Source organism: Lissotriton helveticus, chromosome 5_1, assembly GCF_964261635.1.
Source record: "Lissotriton helveticus chromosome 5_1, aLisHel1.1, whole genome shotgun sequence".
NCBI classification, from domain to species: Eukaryota; Metazoa; Chordata; class Amphibia; order Caudata; family Salamandridae; genus Lissotriton; species Lissotriton helveticus.
The window spans coordinates 1,304,624,598-1,304,651,032 of NC_136065.1; the positions used below are offsets into that span (position 1 = coordinate 1,304,624,598).

Below are 26,435 nucleotides of genomic sequence, written 5' to 3' on the forward strand. Positions count from 1 at the left end.
ACAGTTACATTCAGAACAGTATGCATTCTATTAATCTAATTGAAAACCTGCCATTTCCATCTTCAAATTGTCTTTTAAGTTCTTTGACATAAAATCATTATACACAAATATAAAGCAACCTGGGGTATTAATGTGATGCAGATTGTCCTCAATTCAAGACCTAGCCCACGCAAAGTCCCGACATCTATCATCATCTTTTTACTCACCTTTGCATTAAAAAGACATTTCTTTCAAATTTGCAACAATTCTGTCTATAAGCAAGAGGTTCTTCCATGGGAGCAGCTTTCACTCCCAATTTACGAATTTTATACATGGATGGTGTAGAGAGGAATACTATTCTGATCAATATGAACCCATTCAGCAAGAACATTATTTTTTTGGAAATGATACATCATTGACAAACTGTTTCTCGTTTTGCAAGGCTCATATTCCCTCATACTACAACTCCACACCTGGCTAAACTAACATTGTAATGGATTAAGTTTCACGATGGACAGTCACAGTACAGAGATCCTGTTTTTTAGACCTTATTATAAAAACTGATAGCAACCGTCTATATACCTCCTTTTACAGAAAACCGACTGAAAACAACACACTTCTGGCATACAACAGTTTCCACTCACGCTCACTATGAGATTAACTACCTTGCAGCCAATAATTACACATTAGGCAGAATTGTAAGTGCAAGGAATTAGTTTTTCAAAGAAACAGAGCTCCTTTCTAATAAACTCTTAGCCCGTGGTTATCCCAAACAATTGGTGATAAATTCGGCCTACTCCCCAAACAAAGTTAACTAAGTGAACAGTGTGTGTCACCACATTCTCACCGATATCCAATAAGATTTCCAAAAACATTAAAAAAAACCTTTGAAAGGGCTTGCTTCAGGGGACCTTTTACGTGAAGCGCTGCTGCCTGCCTATAAAAAAAGAAAACATTAAAAGGATCATCTGGTTCCCGGTGACATTCCCTCTACGAAACACATCTTGACCCTCTTTAATCATTGGGGCCATTACAAATGTGGTGCTTGCAGCGTATTTCAATTCACTATTGAGATAAAGGTGTTCACTTACATCAACATTGCGATACGCTTACAAACATTCTCTAGTTGCAAAAACCTTATTGTAATATATGCAATACACAGTATATGCTCCCTACTTTATATTAGTCAGGTTACGTAAAAAGTGAAAATAAGAAAATGGCAACACCAGAGTAGATTCAAAGGCAATGTCCTCGATGCCCCATTTGTTGCCCACTTTACTAATTCCGGTGACTCTGAAAATGATCTGAAATGGTTGGTGATTCTCACAACATTGGACCAGAAAGTGTAGGAGATCTTGATTAGCTTTTGAACAAAGAGGAGTTGAATGAATACTCAAATTGAACATTATTAATTCCAGACTTACACTTCACGAAGACTGGCAATGATTAATCCAGAGAATCATGCTCCTAAATGTTTCGCAGCATAACATGCTCTGCATTTGCTTTACTGTGACCGAAGTGTATTTTAAAAAGAAACACTAGTTATCTCCTGTATATATTCCTGGTGATTTGAGTCTTGTACTTGCGTACATATCTTTATTCATTTTACTGGGTATGCAAATAACTGATTTAGGTTTTAAGTTTTCATCATACCATTATGTTGATTCTATTTCCTTCTCTTAAATCTGCGGCCTGCTATTAGTCTATTTAAGTCTTTTTTCATTCCTTTCCATTCCATCCATACCTCCAATATGACCGCTAAATAGGCCATTTCTGGTTTCCTGATTCCTCCCAACAATCCTGCCATCTACTTGAGCTAGTTGTAGTACTTCCTCTATTTTCTTGCCTATATTACTCTTTCAACATCGCAGCCATCATTACATGGGTGTAGCCGTCGGACATTGCTCCTGAATTGGCTAACGGGGCTTTATTGTCCCTGCTCCTGTAACCTGTTTCAATCAGTGCAGGACTCTGCCTACCTCATGGTAATTCCACACACAGACATTCACAAACAGTCCCACATGACCAGATCCTAACTTCTGCCACCTATTTTGGAATTTAAGGTAACACTTTTGTGCATATAATTCCTGATTTTTCATAGTGGATAGCCCACCATGAAGATTATCATGAGGGATTGACCCGGGACTTCCAATCCGCTTTCAGAAAATCAGAGTTTATTATTTACTGCTCTGAAGACCTATGCTATGTACGATATGAGAATGTTTCTCTGTTTTTCAGAATAATTACTAAGTCTTGAGAAAGCCCTGGTCTCATTGACCACCTAGGGCGAAACAGGTGTCGGCTGTTGCATCTCCAGAGCACAAATATAAATATCTTGTATGGTAAATGAAAGATGTGACCAATAAAAACCTCCTCAAATATAACACACGCCATTGGCTTCCTTAAAAAATTACAGATCTTAAAAAGCATACCCTCTGCATGTCAGAAATTATCTATATTAGTCAAAGAGGCGCACACGCTCAAACCCTCACTGCACAGTTACGGCCATGAGGCTGGAAAGGTCCAGTGCCTCGAGCAAAGCTCCTCTTATAATTACTACCTGATGAAGGCGATCTCATCCAGTTCTAGGATTCCTGGACCTTCTTCACCCACTCAAAAACTGATTTTTCGTAGTACATGTCATTGGCCCCTGCAATTCACTTATTACTATTTCTACCATAAGCAGGCTATACTTACAAATTCTTTCTCCATGGTTGTCTGCTGAGGAGTTATTATGCTTCCCAGATGAGCAAACCTACTTTCTCCCTGTTCTGAACCTGGACAGCACTTTAATTTTGTTTTACTCATTGCTTTTTTCTTCAGTTTGCAGTGCCTGCTAATATGGTCTCCTGCTCATGATGGAAGTTGGGGTCCTGATGATGATGCAGGTATTTCTTGAGGTTTCAAAATTCAGTTGACTAATTATATCTCAGACCCACTTTTGAAAAAAAGATTTGTTATGATGGTCTCAGTTCCTGTTATTTTGAAACACAAAATGATCACATTTATCCCATGCGTGTGCGATTAATGAAAGTGCACCAACTGCGTAGTTTTGAATTGGCACTCACTATCGTTTTTGTTACTTTAATTGTTTAATTGATCAAAAGTGTCATTTGACTGCACATACTTTATGAACATTCCTTCAACTAGGGACCTCTGTTTCTTATTCTACCAATTACATAGGTCCCTGGTGATTACTTGGTTTCCATTGTGTTTAAAAATGTCTTCTCTGAACAAAAATCATACAGGCTGGCTAATTAACTCAGGGAACGTCGGATATGAAAAACTATAACACACAACGTTTCCGTCAAGAAGTATGCTTAAACTTGATGGGCAATTGCATAATCATTAAATGATTTCATGTCATACAATATTTTGATGTCCAACTTGTGGACCTGGCCGTGTTTGACGGTTATCCCCCAGATTTTTTTCCTTTGTTGAAACTGTTTTTGTTGGCATTAGGACTCTGTGCACTTTTCCCTGCTAGCCAGTGGTAAAGCGCTTGTACTTTCTCCCTAAAAGTATGGTACAACAGGCATCTATCTGATTGGTACAATTAATTTACCTGTAAGTCACTAGTAAATGGTATTCTATGCAGCCGGTAGGGTACCTGTAATTTAAATGCTACTAGTGGGCCTGCTTTTTAGAAAAAGAAATGCCGGCCCTGCAGTTGTTTGAAAACTACTTAATTCAAGCAACAAACCAAATCTTTGTATTGATTTGTATGGTCTGATTTATTTAAACCATTTACTTTTTTTATAAATCTCATCAACTTAAAAATTAATTGCATGAGAAAAACACTACATCTACACAGTAAAACATATAAACATTTTCTACTTCATTTAACAAAAAACACATTTGGCTAAAAAGCATTTGACAAAAAACATTTGACAAAGAAACATTCGATCATTCAAAGTACATAAAAATATAAGTACAGTGATACGAGAAGCGTTAGTCTGTATATGATGTTTGCAAAACTCAATTTTGAAAGTAAAGCTATTCGCAGTAAGGATAAAGAGACAAATTAGTTGTAACAAATACAGATTTCTCGGTGGTCTGGTTAATCCACCGATCAGTTAAATCCTTCCTGCTTTTGCCGACATGTTTCGAACTTGCTTTGTCATTTGACAAGTTCTCATCAGGGCTTTCTCGTTTTAGTCGTCTGAAAATCATGTACAAAGAAAATGAGTGAGATATTATATTCCTCATTTTCATCCCCTATGTGAATTGCCCTCTACCAAACATTTCGGGAAAATATACCTTTATTTTCGGGTTGGCAGCGAGTTTCCAAAAATTCATGTGTTCTTTTTCAGTCAGTATTGGATGATTTCTAAAAAATTTATAACAATCTCAATTAGGATGGTTGGGTCAGCCCATGCCTGTGCTGCCACAAGCCACACTTGGAAATTACCTTACAATCGATGGTCCGTACCTTTACTGGATGTCTATTCCACTCAGTCGTGCGCAGGTAAGAATTCTGCTCCCTACCGCCAGCCGGCGGTGGTCACGTCTTTTAAATCCTACAAAGAGGTTTATGGTGACTCAACTATTCAAGTGCGTTTATCAAAAGAAAGATAAAAACGGAGCGGTGCCAAGTCCATACCTTGTCCTCGGCGCTTGGATTGTTTCCCTTGCTGCTCCCCTTTAATCTGACCTTTGGCGAATCTGGCGTTTAGTGTTCCTAATTCTGAAGTGATAAACGCGACAGTTAGCGACCGCTACTCTGTTGTGAGTGGCCTAATTTAACATTTTATGGCATTACGCTCACCTTGATGTTGTAACTCTCAAAGTTTAACTCGCTCCCAAATCAACTCCACTCCAGTCGGAAGAGTCACTTGGCAGACTGAGTCTCCATGTTTAAAAGAACACGTGATCAATTGTTTGCATCACGTGACTCACAGGGCTTTGTGGGATATGTAGTTCCTACATTCATTCCGGTATTTTTTCGTGAAACGGTGCCCGTCTGGGCGATTACACGCGTGCACTGCATATTAAATCAAGCGGTTATAGTCTTGAAATTTCAGACATTGAATTTAAACCGGTTTGCAGACTATTGAAGCGCAATATTAAATACGCTTCTTTCCTCAATAAGGCATCATCCACATCTCTGGCATGTTGGGCTTGAGTCATTGTGTAAAGGACCGTCCACTTGAAGTCAGTTTCAGTGTGTCCACTGTCAATGAAGTGTTGAACCATTGGAGCGGTTAACACTTTCGTTTTTATTCGTGACCTATGCTGTGTTATGCGGGTGTTAACCTGCTGGTTAGTCTTTCCTATGTACAATTTTCCGCAGCCGCAGATAATTGCGTACACGACATTTCGTGTCCTACAGTTCGAGAACCCTTGGTTCTTCCACCTCACATTTTTATGCATAAATTCACTGCCCTCAATTGTTGTATCGCATGAAACGCAGTTTCCGCACCTGTGGTGTCCCTCAATTGGCTTGAATCCCCACATTGACAATAGGTCATGTTTGGGTTTTTCAATAGTGACATCTGCACGCACTAGTTGTTGTCCAATACTGCGGTTTTTTTTATATGCGAAAATCAGTCTAGGAAAGGGGCATTCTAGTCCCTCTAGTAGGTGCCAATTTTTTAATATAGTCTGTCTGATTTTGTGGGTATGGGGGCCAAACGTTGTGACACAGACCAGTTTTTCCAATTCAGGTTTTGCTTTGCTTTGTAATAGGCACTCCCTTGGGGTATAGCGTGCTCTTTTGTAGGCATGTTTCAACAACTTCCTAGGGTAACCTCTGCTTTTCATTTCATCACAAAACGTTTGTGCATGTGAGTCGTAGTCCGCTAGCTCAGAGCAGTTCCTCCTAATGCGAAGTAGCTGCCCGTAAGGTAGATTCGTTTTTAAATTACGTGGATGCGCACTGCTGTGGTGGAGAATGGTGTTTTTATCCGTCTTTTTTCTAAAAAGAGATGATTTCAGATGACCGTCAATACAGCTGACTTCCACGTCTAAGAATGTCATTTTCGTGTTACTTTGTTCCATTGAGAATTTGATGTCACAATGTTTGTTGTTTAACCATTGGTGGAATTCCATCAATTCGGTGTGGCTCCCCTGCCACAGGAGCCACACGTCATCAATGTATCTTAGCCATTGTTTTATACTTTTCTTGGAAAAACTGGTCTGTGTCACAACGTTTGGCCCCCATACCCACAAAATCAGACAGACTATATTAAAAAATTGGCACCTACTAGAGGGACTAGAATGCCCCTTTCCTAGACCGATTTTCGCATATAAAAAAAACCGCAGTATTGGACAACAACTAGTGCATGCAGATGTCACTATTGAAAAACCCAAACATGACCTATTGTCAATGTGGGGATTCAAGCCAATTGAGGGACACCACAGGTGCGGAAACTGCGTTTCATGCGATACAACAATCGAGGGCAGTGAATTTATGCATAAAAATGTGAGGTGGAAGAACCAAGGGTTCTCGAACTGTAGGACACGAAATGTCGTGTATGCAATTATCTGCGGCTGCGGAAAATTGTACATAGGAAAGACTAACCAGCAGGTTAACACCCGCATAACACAGCATAGGTCACGAATAAAAACGAAAGTGTTAACCGCTCCAATGATTCAACACTTCATTGACAGTGGACACACTGAAACTGACTTCAAGTGGACGGTCCTTTACACAATGACTCAAGCCCAACATGCCAGAGATGTGGATGATGCCTTATTGAGGAAAGAAGCGTATTTAATATTGCGCTTCAATAGTCTGCAAACCGGTTTAAATTCAATGTCTGAAATTTCAAGACTATAACCGCTTGATTTAATATGCAGTGCACGCGTGTAATCGCCCAGACGGGCACCGTTTCACGAAAAAATACCGGAATGAATGTAGGAACTACATATCCCACAAAGCCCTGTGAGTCACGTGATGCAAACAATTGATCACGTGTTCTTTTAAACATGGAGACTCAGTCTGCCAAGTGACTCTTCCGACTGGAGTGGAGTTGATTTGGGAGCGAGTTAAACTTTGAGAGTTACAACATCAAGGTGAGCGTAATGCCATAAAATGTTAAATTAGGCCACTCACAACAGAGTAGCGGTCGCTAACTGTCGCGTTTATCACTTCAGAATTAGGAACACTAAACACCAGATTCGCCAAAGGTCAGATTAAAGGGGAGCAGCAAGGGAAACAATCCAAGCGCCGAGGACAAGGTATGGACTTGGCACCGCTCCGTTTTTATCTTTCTTTTGATAAACGCACTTGAATAGTTGAGTCACTATAAACCTCTTTGTAGGATTTAAAAGACGTGACCACCGCCGGCTTGCGGTAGGGAGCAGAATGCTTACCTGCGCACGACTGAGTGGAATAGACATCCAGTAAAGGTACGGACCATCGATTGTAAGGTAATTTCCAAGTGTGGCTTGTGGCAGCACAGGCATGGGCTGACCCAACCATCCTAATTGAGATTGTTATACATTTTTTAGAAATCATCCAATACTGACTGAAAAAGAACACATGAATTTTTGGAAACTCGCTGCCAACCCGAAAATAAAGGTATATTTTCCCGAAATGTTTGGTAGAGGGCAATTCACATAGGGGATGAAAATGAGGAATATAATATCTCACTCATTTTCTTTGTACATAATTTTCAGACGACTAAAACGAGAAAGCCTTGATGAGAACTTGTCAAATGACAAAGCAAGTTCGAAACGCGTCGGCAAAAGCAGGAAGGATTTAACTGATCGGTGGATTAACCAGACCACCGAGAAATCTGTATTTGTTACAACTAATTTGTCTCTTTATCCTTACTGCGAATAGCTTTACTTTCAAAATTGAGTTTTGCAAACATCATATACAGACTAACGCTTCTCGTATCACTGTACTTATATTTTTATGTACTTTGAATGATCGAATGTTTCTTTGTCAAATGTTTTTTGTCAAATGTTTTTTGTCAAATGCTTTTTAGCCAAATGTGTTTTTTGTTAAATGAAGTAGAAAATGTTTATATGTTTTACTGTGTAGATGTAGTGTTTTTCTCATGCAATTAATTTTTAAGTTGATGAGATTTATAAAAAAAGTAAATGGTTTAAATAAATCAGACCATACAAATCAATACAAAGATTTGGTTTGTTGCTTGAATTAAGTAGTTTTCAAACAACTGCAGGGCCGGCATTTCTTTTTCTAAAAATTATTCTATGGTCCAGCCGACCCTGTGTCCCGGGACCTGTCTCCCCGTTTTTCGCAAATACTAGTGGGCCTGCAGCACTCATTGTGCCCCTCACTGAAGTAGTTTTTTAAAACATTTCTCAGGTGAGCCACTGTAGCCAACCTGACAAACTAACCCTTTCACCAGGCCTAAACCTTCCTTTTTAAAACATAGAAGTCACCCCTAATATAGGTTCCAAAGGCTCATAGGGTAGAGTGCATTGTATTTAAGGCTCATAGGGTAGAGTGCATGTGTCTCAAAGTTTTACATGTCCTGGCAGTGAAAGCTCCTAAAGTCGTATTTTACTACTGCAGGGCCTATTTCCCCCATTTACTAACACTGGGTTACCTTATTACATTCAATAAATTATAACTTTTGATTGGGAACAGATAACTAATTGAGGACTGCCCTGCTGCGTAAGGGCTGCCTTCACTCCCAGAAGGCTGCCCTTCTGTTAAGGACTGACCTGCTCTCTCAGAAGGGAGACTGGACCTGCTCTCTTCATCCTAGACTAACCTGAGTTATTTCAAGGGTCAGTTGGCTGGTCTCCTGTCTGAGATACAGGGACACAACAGCCCTCAGCAGCCTCCCTGCATCTGAGAAGTTCACCTGCTAGATAGCACCTTCCTAGACCTGCAGCTGGACCTGTCATTTGCCCTGCTGGCCTGTGCTGGAGTGTGTTCCTGATCCTCCAGAGGTGCATCCAAACGTACTTGACCCTTGGTTGGTGTGAGGTGAGCTTTTCCTGTGAAGAATGTCAAATCCTGGTGTTTCGTGCTCTTCGTAACTGTTAGAAAGGGGGTCTCTAGTTGACAGTGGTTTGCACCCTGTGCAAGAGGGACCCTCACTCTAGTCAGGATAAGGGAGTCACATAGCTAAGGTAACCCTGCTCACCCCCTTGGTAGCTTGGCATGAGTAGTCATGCTTCTCTCAGAGGCAAAGCATTTGTAAACACACACACACACACACACACACACACACTGTAACACAGAGTCTACACCAGTTTAGAAATATAGCCAATATTTATCTGAATACAACAAGACCAAAACGACAAACGTCCAATGTGCACAAGATATCACTTTTCAAATACTAAGCAAGTTCAATCTGTAGAAATCAATGGATGTGTTTCTTTTAGCACAAAAAACCTTTGATACGTCAAAATTCAAAGACAATGCAAGGCGCAGGATGGGTGAGGTGCTGGAAAAGCAAAGCAATTAATCAGTTCCTTACTTCTAGGGGAGGTGATGCGTCCGTTCCTTACTGCCAGGGAAGGTGATTAGAAATGGGGTTCACTAGTTGGCAATGGTTTGCACTTTTGTCCAAATAGGGACTTTTGCTTCTAGTCAGGGAAAAATAACCCCTGCTCACCCCTTTGTAGCTTGGCATGAGCAGACAGGCTTATCTCAGAGGCATTGTGTAAAGCATTTGTGAACACATACAGTAATACAGTCACAACACTACAAATGGACACCACAACAGTTTAGAAAAATAAGTATTCTATATCTAAACAAGACCAAACGACAAAAATCCACAATACAGTATAAAAAATATCACTCACCAATGGTAGAACTAACTCATTTCAATGCAGATGGTAACTGCGACATGTTTCTCTCAAAGTACCTTGGATACGTTACGCAAAGCAAACAAAATGGTTGCAGGGAAGGTGCTGCGCCGTTTCTTACACTCAGGGGAGTGGATGTGTCTGTTCCTTACTGCAGCGCAGGGGAGGTGATGCGTCGCTTCCTTACTGTGTGGGGAGTTCATGCGTCTTTTACTTACTGCGTTCTGTTGATGATGCGACAAGATGGCGCCTCGATGCGATGCGACGATCCGGTGCGATGCGACAAAGATGGCGTCTTGATGTGGTGCGACAACTCTGTGTTATACGTGCACGCCCGGCGGCATTGCGTTGAACTCGGTGCGCTGGTATTGGTCTTCGGTGATCGATGCACCTGCTGCATCGTGCGGCGACTTCTCACGCCACGACAGGCACTGCGACTCGCTTCTTCGGCGATGCGGCGGCAACAGCAGCAGCGGCGACATGCTTCCTCAGTGATGTGGCTGCCACAGCTGCGGGGGCAACACACTTCTTCCTTGTTGCGTCGACTTTCCAGCTCCCAGCGACAGTCTCAGAGGTCCTAAACAGCAGCAGGCACCTCCCTGCAGGATAGAATTCCCAGCAAGGAAAATCGGGGGAGCTGGTGGTGAAGTCTTTGTGTCCCTGAGACTTCAGAACAGGAGGCAAGCTCAGCTTTAAGCCCTTGGAGATCTTCCTCAAGATGACAAAGCAAACACAGCAAAGTCCTTCTCTCCTTTCCTTGGCAATGAAGTAGCCACTGCAGGCCAACCCCAACAGCAAACAGCACAGGAGCAGTAATCTTCCTTCAGCTTTTCCAGCTCATCTCCTTGGCAAAGGTTATTCTTGATTTCCCAGAAGTGATCTAAAGTTCTGGGGTCTGGGTCCCCCTTTTTATGCACATATTTTTTTGTTCTATGAAGGCAGAGAGTGTCTGTAACCAGCCAAAACCAGTCCTGTCCTCACTGGTACAGCTTCGTGGCAGGAGGTGCAGACAGCATTGTTGAAAGCAGACCTGGCCCAGGCAGGTAAAAGGAAATCTCCCCCTACTCTAAATTCAACCCAGGTCCCATTTAGCCCAGCCCTGACTCATCAGACTGCTGGAGCCACAGCTCTCTCCAGCTCCTGTCACTCACAAGCCAGACATGCAATATACAAACCTAGCAGAGGCACAGTGGATGGTTAGGCAAGAAAATACCTACTTTCTAAAAGTAGTATTTTCAAACACAGAATGTAAAAATCACCTACACAAAAAGATGCACTTTAACATTCTAAGTTCACGCATACTAAACTTTATTTTCCTATCTTGTTCCCTGGGTCAGTTAGGTTTATAAGATGTTATAATTAGGGCTCCCGGTTTTCCGTTTTTACGGATTTATACATATAAATACAGACGGAAAACAAGTTTTCCTTTGTCTGTATTTATATATATAAACGGGAAAATACGAGTAAATTTTGCTGTGATGCTGTCTGGTGTCTCCCCTCCTTAGAGGGTTAAGAGGCGTCAGCCCGGGCTGAGACGCACCCGAGTACTTCACAGGTCTTTGAAAGACCAGAATCGCCGGCCACAAGGGATTTGTGACGTCGCCCCTTGCCCCTAAACCCTGAGACGTGCCACTTGTGAACCCAGCCCGCAGTACCTTCTTCTGTCCCGAGAGGGCCGAGCCGGTAATCAACTGCAAGGTGAGTCTGCGTCCCGGTTGTGCTCAAAACGGCAGCTGGTGCCAGACGCTAAAGAGCAAGGATTCTCCCTTTTAAATCACAGGGCAGGGAGCCCTCTTTCTTTCCCCCCGCAAATCCACCTTTTAACATCAGTGGGGGCCAGCACCCTTATTCGAGTGCACCCCCGTATTAAGGCACAGAGACCCATACCCTCATTAGACACGGACCTGCTTTCCCGCTTTCCACACTCGAGTTTCTTTGTTTTAATCAGGTCCACGCCCCCACATTCCTCCAGAGCGCTCCTCGATGGCCCCTTGGCTCTCTTCTGCTCCAAAACGAGTGGCAGGCAAGGGGACACCACATTCTTGGAAAAAAACCGAGTGATTTTGCAAACTTTGACATTGAACTTATTTTGAACCTGTGTGGGCAAATACAGGGCTCAGGCACAGAGGGCTTTATTTACGGAGCCACAATGTTGCCCTAAGCACAGGGAAAAAGTGCAGAAACAACGCTCCAGTATGGGGAGCTTGCCATAAAAATTGAAATTGAGCAGCGTGTTATCTGCTTTATCGCAACAAGCAAACACATGCAGGCAGACGGGGCTTTCTTATACTGACTCCTTATTGGCCCATAACAATGGCCTATTCTGAGGGGTCATCTGTTTGAGTCTCCTGACTGGGTGTGAGCAGCCAGGAGCCTCACACCTAGAAGCAAATGCCACAGATGGGAAACAAAGGCTCACACCTGTTATCACTTCACACATACTTAAGATAGGCATCTTTTCACTTTGTACAGGCAGCTGAAGGCAGTGTGAGTTTTTCTCAGTGGGGCTGTATGGTGTTCAGTGGGGGAGAGGATGTGGCACTCTGCCAATGACAGAAACTGCAAGGCTCTGAGACAAACGGCTTGTGATAGCACTTTTAAGCATATTTGGGACTTTTTGGAAATTGCAAAGTTTGTTTTCAGATGAATGTATAGTGTTGACCAATAACAACTGAGCGCATGTGTGCATTGTCAATTTAACTAAATGTGGAAAAATACTAGCTGTAGCGTCGTCTTTTGCTTGCGGCAAAAGTAAATGTGGATAAATACAGAAAAAATGCCCGAAAAATAAATATGGATAAATACAGACGGAAATGGCAAAAAAATAAATACCATAAAACCGGGAGCCCTAGTTATAATCAAACTACCCATTCAGGCCTAAGGGAACAGAGAGCCTTGCAACAGTGAAAAACAAAATTGGCTGTAATTCACTTTCAGGGCATGTCTACCTTTCACATACAATGCACCCTGCCCACTGGGGTACAATGGGCCTAACTTAGGGGTGACAAACATGTAGAAAAGGGAAGGTTTAGGGACTGGCAAGTGTGTGCACTTGCCAAGTCGACATGGCAGTATCAGACTGCACACAGGCTCTGCAATGGCAGGCCTAAGCCACATTTTACATGATGCTTCTGTGGGTGGTACAATCATTGCTGCAAGCCCACAGGCAGTATTTGATTTACAGCCCCTGAGCACACATGGTGCACTGTACTTGGGTCTGACAAGTTAATCAAATAACCAAACATGGAATCACTAATCCATACCACAATTTCCAAAAGAGAGCATATGCACTTTAGCACTGATCAGCAGTGGTAAAGTACCCAGAGTCATAAAACCAACAGAAACAGGTCAGAACCAATACAGGAGGAAGGCAAATAGTTCAGGGATTACCCTGCAAAAAGGGCCAAGTCCAACAGTGATGTGTCAGTTCCTTACTGTCAGGTTAGGTGATGTGTCGGTTCCTGACTGGAAGGGGAGGTGACGCGTCGATCTCCGGACACACAGACTTGATTCCTTACTGTTGGACAACATCAATGAAGAAATCAGCATCCAGTGACGATGCATTGAAAATCCAAATGGGCTGCATCGATTCTACAGGAATGAAGCAGGCACTGCGTCGGAGTTGGAGCAGTGCATCACAGACTTTGGTAATATGGTGCTCAAAGCTCACGCTGCAGCGGTTCTTCTGACGCGCTTCAATGGAACAGCTGGGCCAGCGGTGAAAGCCATGATCAAAGCGCCGATCGGAAAACAGGCTCCAGTGCTGGCAGAGGTGGGGGTGTCGAAGTTTGTAGAGATGCTCGATGAAAACAGACGCGGGGAATTGATACGTGGATTTTCTCTTTCAATTCACAAGTTTCTACTTCCAGGGGCCTTGGACCTGGATTTGGCACCACTTGGCAAGCCAGCACTCTCAGTAAAAGAGCACAGGCACTGGTAGGTGAAGTATTTTATGGCATTGAGACTTCTTAACAGTAGGCAAGCACACACAAGCCCTTGGAGAACCTTTGAAGCAGGATGCAGAAAGCAAATCAGTCCTTTTACTCCCAGGACAAAAGCAGCAAGCAGGAAGCCAGCACAACAAAGCAACAGGCAGAGTGTCAGTTCCTCCCACAGCATCCAGCTCTTCTTCTTGGCAGAATGTCCTTTGGTCCTTTGTTCTGATTTGAGTGTGTCAGAGGTCCAATACTTATAGCCAGTTCTGCCTTTGAATTTGGCAAACTTCAAAGGAAAGTCTTTGTAGTCCACACAAGTCTGCTTTTCCCTGACTTGGCTCCAGACCCACTACAAGGGGGTAGATACATCTTTGTGTGAGGACAAGCAGAACCCTATTCAGGTGTCAGTGACAACTCCTCCCATCAGTCCAGCTCGGGAATGCCCATCAGCCTGGTGATGGCCCATCAGGATATGCAAGGCACACATCTGCTCCCTTTGTGTGACTTTCTAGAGTGAATGCCCAGGAGCCCAACTGTGAGCCAACCCAGACATGGATTCTACAGACAGGCAAAGGCACACGATGTTTAAGAAAGAAGATGGCCATGTCGTAGGGATTCTGCTCCTACACAGAACTGTGCAAAGAGACCCAGGACCTCAGTGGATTGTGGTGTACCAAAAAACTCACCTTAGTGCCTAGAAACCCTAAAAAGCTAGCACCTGTGTCACATTAGCTCTTCATCCTATAGCAAAGGAACCAATTTTTAGACAACCCAAAACATGCGACTTAAGTTATACTCAGGAATGGTGGGAAGCAAGAACACTCTTTCGTTATACTCTCATATCCGTCCACAGCAGGAGTAAAAAAAAGACATAGGTAAGGTTAAAATATTTATTTTAACGACGTGCTCTAAGATGCAGTATCTTTGCTAACATAAGCAGACATATGATCAGAACTAATATGATCAGCTTTGTTACAATTCCATAAAACACAAAAGGAGAAATCATATTACAATGATGGTGAAAATAGGTCCTATATCGCCTAGTGAATCACCCTCCCTAGCTAGGAACTATGTTTTATAAAATATAGAAGGTCTCTTAGGCTTGTTTGGGGGACCCCATACCTCCAAGATCAGCAGGTGTGAATCACATCAGGATCTGCAAAAGCTCTCTGTCTGTCTGGAAAAACGGGCTTCTTCCAAGTGCCTGAAATCATGCTTACATGTGGGATGGTGAGAGGAGTGTGGATTGTTGAATGGGATTTCTTTATTTTCTATGTAATGTGTATATAAAATGTGTATTAGATGTATGTTTAAAGTTCAAATGAAAAAATCTTTTAAAAGCTTACTGACCTGGAGCAGCTGGTGGAGTCCACCCTATAGCCCGAGAGTGTTTTTGGGATCGGGGATGCTGACAGCTCAGCCCGAGCTGCAACAAAACAAGGTAAGGAGCATCTCCTGCAATCCTCCCCCCTTCCCTGTCCCCCTTCCCCAATGTGGATGTGTGTTTCACACTCCAGTACAGGTTTTGGGATACACCCACAATGCATCATGGGAGAGGTAGTCATTGAAACATACATCAGTACAGTCATCACACAAAACAGCAAGACATGCCACACACTACATTCAGAAGCAGTTGAAGACATTGATATTGTGTGACAGGATTGTAATTTAATATTGAAATACAGGGTTGCAGCACAACTGAGCCAATGTCCATATCTGTCCACAGGAGAGTCATCGCGCAGGACAGCGCAGGAGAGGGAGAAAAGGGAACCCCAAATGGAAAGGAGTGAGGATGCAAGCAGGAGTGCAGGGCAAAGCACTGAAACACCACCGCACCCACAGCACAGGCAGCTCCCACACCAGAGGCAGCCACAACAGCACAGCCATCATTGCCTCTGCTGTATGACTCACCACAGCAGTACCCATCAGCACAGTCTCCCTTACCAGCTTCAGAGTCATTGGAAGTGGTAAGGCCCATGAGGCATGATGTACCCCCTTTCCAACTCATGGCGACGACCTCTGCGGAAGAAAGGGAGGATGACACCCAAACTGCTCCACTGGAAGCAAATAAATGCTGGGCTGCAGTCCGCCTCTGAAGGTGTGCACACAGGTACAAGACGCCATAGGGTCCAGGAGAGCAGCACAACTGGGCATGGTGACGGGGTCTTCTGCAGGCTGGAGGCCACAATGGTGAAAGTGCAGTGCCTGCAGGCAAAAGCCATACTATCAGTGCTGAGACAGATGCGCCACTTAAACAACAACATGGGCAATATTACTGGGGCATCAGCTCCATGGCAGAGAGCATGAGGAAAATGGCAGAGGGAATGCGGGACATGTCCCAGTCCATGATGGCACTCTGCGATAAACTTGATGAGGACCACACACAAAGGCGCCGGGAGAGGTAGTATATGCAGCATCACACCAAGGCGGTGAACCGTCTGGCAAATGCCAATTCCCTGCTATGTAGGCGCTCTGTGGCGATGCAAGAGGGGCTTGTTCACTGCTGCACAGATGTCTCCAGGGGGATGGGGAGGGTGACATCTGCAATGAAACTGCTGCTGACCAACCAGTCAGCCAACGCTGGAGATCTAGGTCTGGGGGACACTGAAGACACCACCAGCAGGAGCAGCAGTAGCACACCCATACAGGACATACGGAGGAGCAGCAGGTGCTAATCTGCAGGCCCTGGCTCAACAGCCAGTGTTAAAACCCAGCCTCGGGCATCCCGCACTGTTATGCGTGGGCGCAGCAATACTGCCCACACTCCAGAGAACATATTAGGGTGAAGTAACCTGTGACCGCCTAGTTAGGTTGTCAAAAATTGGACTACGATGGTGTGCCATTTGTCATTTGCCGTAGTGCCCATTAAACTATGTCATTCACATTAAATGCCTGGCTGTGTCTCCTTACTTACTTAAAAATAGCTGTGTGTGATCTCTGCCGGTCTCAGTCTCCCATCTGTTGCTGAAGCTACTCCTGCTGCATAGGGCTCTGACTGTTCAGTTCCATCATCAATGTCCTCATGATAAGTCATATCAACTTCTGTGCCTTTCTTGGTGGTAAGGTTGTGCAGCATGGCACAGGTTGCACCTCAACTTTCCCAATTTATACCCACCTCAGAGGAGAATGTCCATGCCTTTCTGATGAAAATTAAATCAGGATCCCCAACAGACCCCTGTCCCCCCTCCGTACTAAAAAAGGGTTCAGAACCAGTAACACACACTCTGACAAAGATTATTAATACGTCTCTCTCTGAGGGATACTTTCCAAGAGCTTGGAAAAAAGCATCAATTCTACCTTTGCTCAAGAAACCAAAACTTGACCCCATGGATGCCAATAACTTTAGTCCTATATCTAGATTACCTCTTCCAGCAAAAATCACTGAAAAACTTATAAATAGCCAACTGAGTCGATTTCTGGAGGAGGGTAACAAATTGGATCCCACACAGTATGGCTTCATGGGGAGCCGTAGTACGGAACTGGCCCTGATTAAATCAACGGAAGAAATCAGAGCCACCCTTGACCAGGGAGGGAATGGAGCGCTGATTATGTTGGACCTCTCTACAGTGTTTGACACGGTCCATCATAGTGTATTGATGAACCGGCTCCAGGAGATTGGGGTTACTGGGACGGCCTGGAAATGGATAAAATCATTTCTAACTGATAGAGAGCAGACAGTTACTCTAGGAAATTTCCTTGCTAAACCTTTTTCTCTTCCCTGCGGAGTCCCTCAGGGATCATCAATGAGCCCTACTCTGTTTAATGTTTATGTCTCGCAGCTAGCTATTCTCGTTGGATCCTTGGGACTCAATCTGACGTCATACGCTGGCGACACCCAGATAGTGGTCTCTGTACTCCCTAAGGAAACCCAAGAGCCGGGAAAACTGCTTCATGATTGTATGATAGCTGTAGGTGGCTGGATGGCCCAAAATTGCCTAAAACTCAACTCAGCAAAAACAGCGGTGATTCTTTTTGGTAACAATCCGCAATTATGGACTCCAGACTGGTGGCCAGACTCTATGGGTCTGCTTCCTACACCAGTGAGAAAAGTGAGGAACTTGGGTTTCATCAATGATAATAAACTAACCCATAAAGATCACATTAACTCAGTGGTGGCAACAACATCGTACATCCTCAAATCTGGCAGGAAAATATAGGACTTTCTTTTGACTGCTATTCCAAAAACGGGGGTCACAGCATTAACAATGTCTAGGCTGGACTATTGTAATGGCCTATATATCAATGTACAAGAAGGTATAATTAGGAAACTGCAACTCCTACAAAATGCTGCTGCCAGACTGCTATCAGGCATGTCAAAACACAAATCAATCTCGGCAGAAATAAAAAAACTACACTGGCTGCCGGTAAGGAAGCGGGTTTTGTTTAAAGCCCTGTGCATAACGCATAAAGCTTTGCATTGTATGGGTCCTAGACACATGATCCAAAATACAAAATGGTATGTTCCTTTTAGAACCCTACGGTCCTCTGATGCTAAACTGATTCGGACTCCGTTGGCAAAGAAAGCCATCTGGGGTGGGAGAAGTTTCTTTTGTAACGTCTCTCACTCCGGTTTGATGGGTTCATGTAGGGAGTGAGTACAAAGGACCACAGAGCATTAGCACTATCGCCTAGGTGGGAAAGAGAGTGCCATTAGTTACATACCATTTGAAACATTCAGCTGCAGTAATTATCAGAGTGTGTCACAGTGATTTACCTAGCAGGTATCCTTCCCCAAATTCTCCAGCAGCCAGGCGTGTGTAGATCCCACTGTTCTGGAATATGTAGGAGTCGTGGGTGCTCCCTGGAAATTTGGCCAAAATGTCAGTAATTATGCTGCCAGCGTCGCAGATCACCTGCACATTTATTGAGTGGGTGGACTTTCTGTTTCTGTAAATGTACTCTGTGGCAGCAGGTGGGCAGATTGGGATGTGGGTGCCATCAATGCAGCCGATGACGTGTGGGAAGTGTGCCATTTGATAGAAGTCAGTCTTGGTCATGAGCAGTTCCGCATGTGTGTTAGGGAAGCTGATGTAAAGATGCATTCTCTGCATCATGGCCTCTCGGAACTTCCTGAAGAAACGGGACAGGCAGCTCTGGGACACCCCACCTACCGCAGCTATCACCCCCTGGTAACTCCCAGATGCAAGCAGGTGTAGGCTACAGAGCACCTGCACATGGGGTGGGATGGCGTGCGCCCTTGGTGTTGGGTGCTCCAGGAGTGGGTGCAGGTCCCTGATCAAGTCCAGGATGGTTTGGGGGTATAGTCTGTACCTTTGCAATATCTCTGCCTCTGTGAGTTGGAAGAATGTTATCTGCTGTCTGTAGACTTGCTCCTCTAGTCTCCAGACCCTCTCTCCTGCTGCCTGTAGCCGTAGCCGCCTTGCTATCACGTAGAATGTCGCCATTCTGGTCACACTGTTGCATTTTGGGGCCTTTTTTATAGCCTGCCCCTGGTTACCACCTGCTTTCAATCCATGGTAATTACCGACTCTTAAATACCGAATTTCATGAAATTCGGTATTTTAGAAGTTAACTACATCTCGATTGTCATTTTTTAGCATTTCTTATTTACTGATTCGGTAAATTCCGAATCGGTAAATTCCGAATCGGTAAATTCAGATTCGGTAAGTTCCGATTCGGTAAATTCCGATTCAGTAAATTACTGATTTGTATTTACCGAATCGGTCTATTTGATGTCCTACATCTCAATTGCCCAATACCGGTTGGTAACGGCCGAAATTCTGTATTTTCGTCCGTTACCGACCGGTTTTTGGCTACCTACATCTGGCCCTCAAATGATTTTCTATGCTTGCCATGAAAGGCCTTTTCGTGATTTCTTATGTTAGATGAATCTTGTAGGCCTGAAATGTATTTTCCTTGGGAAGTCTCTTGATCAAATGTATTCAATGGATTTTGTGTGCGTGCAAGGTTGTTTTGCTCACATTCTTTCGGTTGCAGGTGCAAGAACACACATCTCGTTAGGTAGAATAACTCTTTGTTTTAGGAGTTAGGATGGTAAAAAAGCTGCCATGGGAGTGTAAAGGAATGCAGAAATTATACTTTCAGCGGAGAAGGTGCCTGGGACCCAGGGACACTTCAACGTTTTTTAGATGGAGTCACAGTTTTGATGGAAAAGTACACAAAGGAAGACCTGTCCGAAGTGGCGTGAGAGGGGCGTTTGCCAATGTTTTGGGATTTTGTATTAGGGATAGTGCCCCGAGGGAAGAGTGAGAGAGAAGCAGAGAAGGATTGAGAGAGGAGATGAGGACAAGAGGGGAAGGTAGAAGGTGCATCTTAGAACGAGCTCTGTAGCTTTGGCTACTTACCTATGCAAAGTGAGTGTACTTCTGAGGTAGTCTTCGCTGCTGATACCTTCTTCTCTTTCCTGGGAAGGATGCTAAGTAGGAATGCCACTTTAGTGATAGGGTAGGGACAGGTTAATGGTTTTTCATATTCAAGGTTAATGAATGCCAGGAAAGAGACTGGTATAATAAAGATGCCTACAAGGGAATTTGTTCAAGATTGAATTACAGGTGACTGATCACACCAATTTTTGAATCACTGATCAATCAAATTGAATTGTTACCTGTTGTTATTATTTTTGTCTCATTAATTTGGACACAGTAATCAAAATACTGATGAAAATGAAAATGCTACACGGGTATTATATTTGTTGTTGAAAGAGACTGGAGCAATCATCGGATGAGACTCCTGCGTAGGATTATGTTTGTATTAGTGCCCATTTATTTTCTTAACCTTGTGCTGAGGTGCTTGTATGTTCAGTTATTTTGGCTTTGTAATAAATCTTTGAAAATGTATTTGTAGTCAGTAGTCCTTTGAATTTGAGTGGATTGGTGAGTTGAAAATTGCAATTGGAAATGATTTCTCCACTTTACACTTCTTAGCAGATAAAAAGATCCGGTGAATTGTGGATTCTTATGACTGGTAAGAAGAGACAAGGATAAGATAAGAATCTGGCATTATCACAATCCTGAATATAAAAACACAGAAATGTAACTAAAATTAACAATACTTCGAATGATGTATTTTTTTCTTCTGTGGATTATCTATGGCACTACAACGTGGATAATGAACTGCTGTCAGGACGCCCAAGTTCTAGGTGCTAATAATGCCTTGATGGATAAAGCTGGTTAGCATCAGTGCCTTCAATTCAAAACAAGTAGAGGGAAGGCAAAATCACATTTCTTTTTTACCTTCATCCCTTTTTCTTGGCAAAACATATCCATCATTTTCTCTCCAGAAACCCTAGAATATGGTGGCCATTCAACGAAAATGTGTTCAATACACAGGAGTTCTAATTTGCTGTCACAGTTGTTGATGCCAGTGGTGTGAAGAAAGGTGGTGCTGTGACTTTTGAGATCTGTCAGAACACTTCCCTAGAGCGACATCAATATTTAAAATAAATCCTGACTGAGATCACCAGACAATGCCAAAATCAATTTTTGAAAAAGGGGTGCCCAACCCTCCTTGAGTCACCGTTCTGTCACACTGTTCGTGATGGATCCCTTGAACTCTGCAAGTGAAAGAAAAAAGAAGGGACTGATTCACAGATGGTAAAACGCCCGTCTCAGGCTTCTTCTCGCGGTAACATGAACTGTTTGATCTTTGCGCTCGCGCTATGATGTCAGCAGAGGCACTCAGTGGAATAAGAGTGCCACCGATGAAGGGTTTCCATCCGGCATTGTAGTCCGTAGCTCATGCATATCGCTTTTTGTCTGCGGCATTTAACGCAACTAAACAGAAAAAGTGTATGGTATGGTAAATTGAATTAACCTTGAAACGTATACTGATCGGATGTTTGTGATCTCCCAGCGACTCATATTGTTCTCGGGCTGATAAGACTAATGTGTCGCTGTCTATTAACATAGCGGATTCTTTAGCGAGCCTGTAAGAGGCGGCTTGGGTTTCACGCAGGGGTTTCCAGTGCTACCTTAAACAGGTGTGATGTGTCGCTGTTCAAAGGTTTTGAAATATATCCTTCCATGCTAATGTGAGAGGTCAGTTGGATACTCGGCGTACTTGGCTAATCATGTTCAGCATCCTGGAATGCGATTCCCCCTCGCTGTTTTCCGCTGGCTAGAGTAAGGGAAACTCACAGGACTTAATTAACCACTCGTCGCCAGCAATCAAGACACGGCGCAAAGCGTTCAGTGCATGGTGCAAGGCAACTTGGACAACAGCCACGCAAACATGGTGACAACCAGCCATTTTAGTGTCTGGTAAAATGAGTCTTAATAAAAGTACACCGAGGTGTAAACTGAGTCCACAGTTAGTTCACTTCTTATTTGCGTTTACACGTTGATCTGAACGTCGTGTGAAATTGACAAATAGCTGGCTTTTCACATTTGATGTTATTCTAAAAGGTGAACTTCAAAAAGACCTTAATTCGTGCCTGAGAAAGAATTTACAAAGATAAATTCGATCTTGTTAGAATTAAACAACTGCATTTTGTGTCAGATCATTAATTACCTATTCATGTTGTCTAGTTATGTTTTTGCTCACATTTTCTTTATTAATAGCAAGCTCACATTTTCTTTATGCTGTGTTGAGTTCTCTCCTTGTCATAATTTGCAATATCCAGTTGAGAGCTAGGAGTAACTCATAAGCCATCAGTGCTAGCCTAGAAAACATAGCTAGCAAAGGGTTAAATAATTATCTCGAACTGCATTGAGCAAGCACATGAAGAGAGCGAGTCTGCCTCCCCCTAGCGAAATTCGCAACAAATAGGATTAGTTCCGGACCAGGGGCCAGATGTACAACTGTTATTTGCGGCCACAAAGGGGATTTTGGCCCCTTTGCAACCGCAAAATAGGTCAGCCCAATGTACTAACCCTACTTTGCGAGTCGCTAACCTATTAACAACTCGCAAAATAGTGTTAGCGACTTGCATGAGGCATGCAATTTGCGACCCCATTAAGACACGCAAAGTGTCTGAGACACTGTTATACATTGAATTTTGTGACTTGCAATTTGTCGCAATTTGCAGGTCGCAAAATTCAAAGTTCATACATCTGACCCTTAGTTTCAAAGAAAATAGTTAAATAAAATAGGCCCAAATTGTTCATTTTACAGTGTTATTTTCAACTCAATTCACAAAAAACAGGTTTACATGAAGTCCGGAAGAGACACTCTTGAGCTAATATTACCTTCACACTGCGGCATGACTGCTTACAGGGGAATTCTGAGACATTTTTTGTTGGGGGGGGGGGAGAGAAGGGCATTTACCTCTACCATTCCCAAAACAACTTTCTAAAGGACAATTCAGTTTTTCATCATTTGCTCAATCTTCCTAAGACATGGGTGAAAGCCAGAGGTGTTAGAGGCAGTACAAAAAATCTGTTCAAGCAGTTTTACTGTACCTATTATTTTTCCATTAAGGGAGTATAGGCTTTTTCTTCATTTCTACCTTAAGGTTTATTTGATTTTTCTATCCTGTCCTTCCAAGCCAGTCATTTAAGCAGATTCTCAGTGTCATAACTGCTATATCATTATAAATTATGAAATATTTCCACATGCGCCAAAAATTAACAGTCACAGAAAAGTGCCATCTTACACCAAAGAAATGACTTCCACAATAATGGTCCCAACAGCTGCTAAATTGTTACTCTTACCTCAACTCTGAGGAAAAATATCTCAAATTACAGCTCTTCGTTTTCCTGAATAAACAATTTTTCCTCGAAAACAGTAATGATATTTTCTGATAAAAGAGCATATGAAATGTAACTACATTTCTTTAGTTCACGAACAAAGGGTCACTTGAGGAGTTTATGACGTAACATGTGGTTAAAATGGAACAGAAAATGGCCATGGCAGCAAAATATAAGTGGACCCACCATTAGTAAATTAGATACCTAATAATGTAGCCCATGTTTGAAAATTCCAGGCAGTTTTGAACTTTTAAAGACACACAGTGTAAGTGCTTTGCATGGTGTGGAAGACTGCAAACATGCTGAAGGTAATGTTTGTTTTGATGTCAGGCAAATCAACAGTAAAAACCAGCCCAGCAGACCCTAAAACAGGCCCACAAACAGCCAAAAACCCGGCCCACTCACTTAACTGTCAGACCAGCCTGTCGGGCACTGCCTGATTTCCCTATAGGCAGGGCCACTAGAAGTATGCAGCAGGGGATGGTCAAATTATGCGACAGGTTTGAGTGAACTATGCAGCAAGAAAATGCAAATTATAGGGCATTATGTGGCACATTTTATGTAGTATTACTTCATTATTTTGACTATTTCTAAGCTTGTTAATACAGTCCGGACATTAGTTGTACCTCATTAGTACCAGTTTGATACTCAAACATAACAATAAGCTACAAAAAGGTGACCAGTCAACCTTTGCAAAGGACCCTCCACTGTGCTGCAACATGTGTTGATGCGTTTTTACTAACTTTTGAACTATTTGACCTAGAAACAATTTTGTTTGTGGAAATCTGCAGATTATGCTGCAGGTGATGGATTATGTGGAAACTGCGGTAAAACTACAATTATGCAAAAATCACAGCAGTTGCACAATTGCAGTTGCCCTGGCTATAGGCCAGTGCAACCCTGGTGAGAAGTGTAAGTGTACAATGTAATCCCATTACATATTACCTGCACATTGTTAATCTTACTATTAGGTGCTTTTACATACAAAACCACTCTCCGGGAAACAGTTTCTTGGACACACTGTAGAAGTTGACGGGATTGTACCATTCCAAGGATTAATTGTGTACCAAGCAGCTGGTTATATATTAAGCCAATGAAGATGACAATGTCATATTCATAACTGCAACACATTCAATTGACGTCCATTTGCTCGCCGCAACAGCACAAAAGACATTTTCAAACGAGAGTACGATTATGTGTGACTCTCACAACATCCAGGGTCAATCACACTGCGTTTGGGTAGCTTAAAATAATAGGCAGTTGTCTGGGTCCAAGGTCTAGACACTGAACGGTGTCCAAGGCACTCAATCGTTCATTTGGCAATGCAGTCTGCATGCTTAAAATACCAGTTTCCGATGCTTATATAAGGAGCGATGCCACTGTCTGTGAGATTTGGGGCCTACCCTGGAGGGCAAGGGGGGGAAGCAACGACCACAGACAAGTGATAAAGTGTGACAAAGGCCGCTTTATTGGAAGCAGGTGCATCCTAAATAAACAAACCTGGCCTGTGCTGAACAAAACTACCCCTCACTAAATAAGAACTACCTGACCAATCCCCAGTTCCTACCCTAAATGATTTTCCCCATTTTACATAACACAAACACCCACAACATATCCACCACATACCACCTGAACCATGCCTCGTTACCACATTGGACATTCCTTGAACTCAGTGATCTCCCCCCCCTTTATCAGAACAAGCCCAGGCCTCCTACCCGTAACCCCCTTTTAGCTCTAGGAAAAGCGCCACTCGAAAGCCACTTAGTGACTTTCGACCCCCCCATGGGAAACCCCCCCCCCTTTGGATACCTACGCACCCCCAGAGCCAAATCCAGGGCCTCCTTCATCTGAACTATATACAGCTCCATCCCGTAACGAGATAAGTGAACCCCGTCCTCTCTGGAAAAATACACCGCCCCGTACTTCAGCTCCGGGTGCTCCATACGCCCAATCCCTTCTTTCGTACAAAAGTCTTTCATGTCCCTGTTGATTTTTCTCCGTGCCCTATCTATAGCCCCTGGGCGCTCCGCCCCCCGCCAGACCCTCCTTGGGATGAAATCCGACCATATCACATGACATCTAAACAGTCAGTTGTCCAGTTCCAAATTCAGGTTCCGATGCCTGTCCCATTCAGCCCTTTCCGCACTCTTAACAAATGAATGCCCCACAATGTATATCTGCATCATCTCCGCCGCCGTCCCGCCACAGCACCTGCAAAGACACACATGTAAGAGGGTGGAAAAACGTCCCTGTTACAGCGTCCCGCCTACCCCCCGTAACCGGGCATACGTCTTGTAACAATCCGACTTCCATCTGCCCAGACGCTTGATATCCTCCGCCCCCCCACCCCTGACGCGCCGCGGCCGTCGCCGCCCCTATTCTAAAGGAATGCGTTTTGAAAGCCTTGGGGTCCTCACCCATGCACCGTAGGGCATGCCGCAGAACCCACAACGCCTGGGTCGCCGTCACCCGTCCGTCTGACCCGCGTCCAAAAACCTCCCCCTCCCGACATCCTCCGTCCAGCCGCCAAACGCTCACCCCACTCTGCCAGGCACACCTCGTCCAGCCTCCCCGGCCCCATCACCACCCAGGTCCCCACCCCCCCGCTGTTCCGTCTTGGAGCGCCGCAAACGCACTGCAACATCCCTCGCTCGCACTTCCACATCCCCCCAGAGCACCCTCTTCCCTCCCTTCAGGCCCACCAATTCCGAAATTCGAAAAGCCCCAAAGAACAGCCAGGACATGAGCGTAGCAAACAACACCGTCTCCTCCTCATCGTGACACACCGACGGCAACGCCCGCAGCAGTCCCCCCAGCATCTCCTCCGTAATGGGCCCTCTCTGCCTCACCCGCGCGCCTCTCTCTCGTGCCCACCCCTCCAACAATCTAGCCCCCAACTCTCCCGCCGATGGGAGGTACCCCCCACCACATCTTCCCCATGAACGCCACCGCCGACAACTTCCCCGCAATTGTCCCCCTGCCTTACCGCTCCTGACTGTTGAAATTCCTCCCAGGCCTGAACATACGCCTTCCAGGTGGACGCCGCCACTGACGCCCTCACCAGTTGAACAACCCTGCATCTCCCACCGACCACAACTTCCCCGGCACCGGCGTC

The 26,435-nt window shown here is 43.9% G+C and overlaps 1 long non-coding RNA gene across 1 annotated transcript in view; it reads right to left on the reverse strand.

Moving 5' to 3' along the window:
* Window positions 1–790: 790 nt before the first annotated feature.
* The window catches only part of LOC144755340 (uncharacterized), a 251,895-nt gene continuing 226,250 nt past the window's right edge, over window positions 791–26,435 (reverse strand). The window contains exon 5 of the long non-coding RNA XR_013594879.1: window positions 791–916. This is a non-coding gene — a long non-coding RNA (uncharacterized LOC144755340). The remainder of the gene's footprint in view (window positions 917–26,435) is intronic.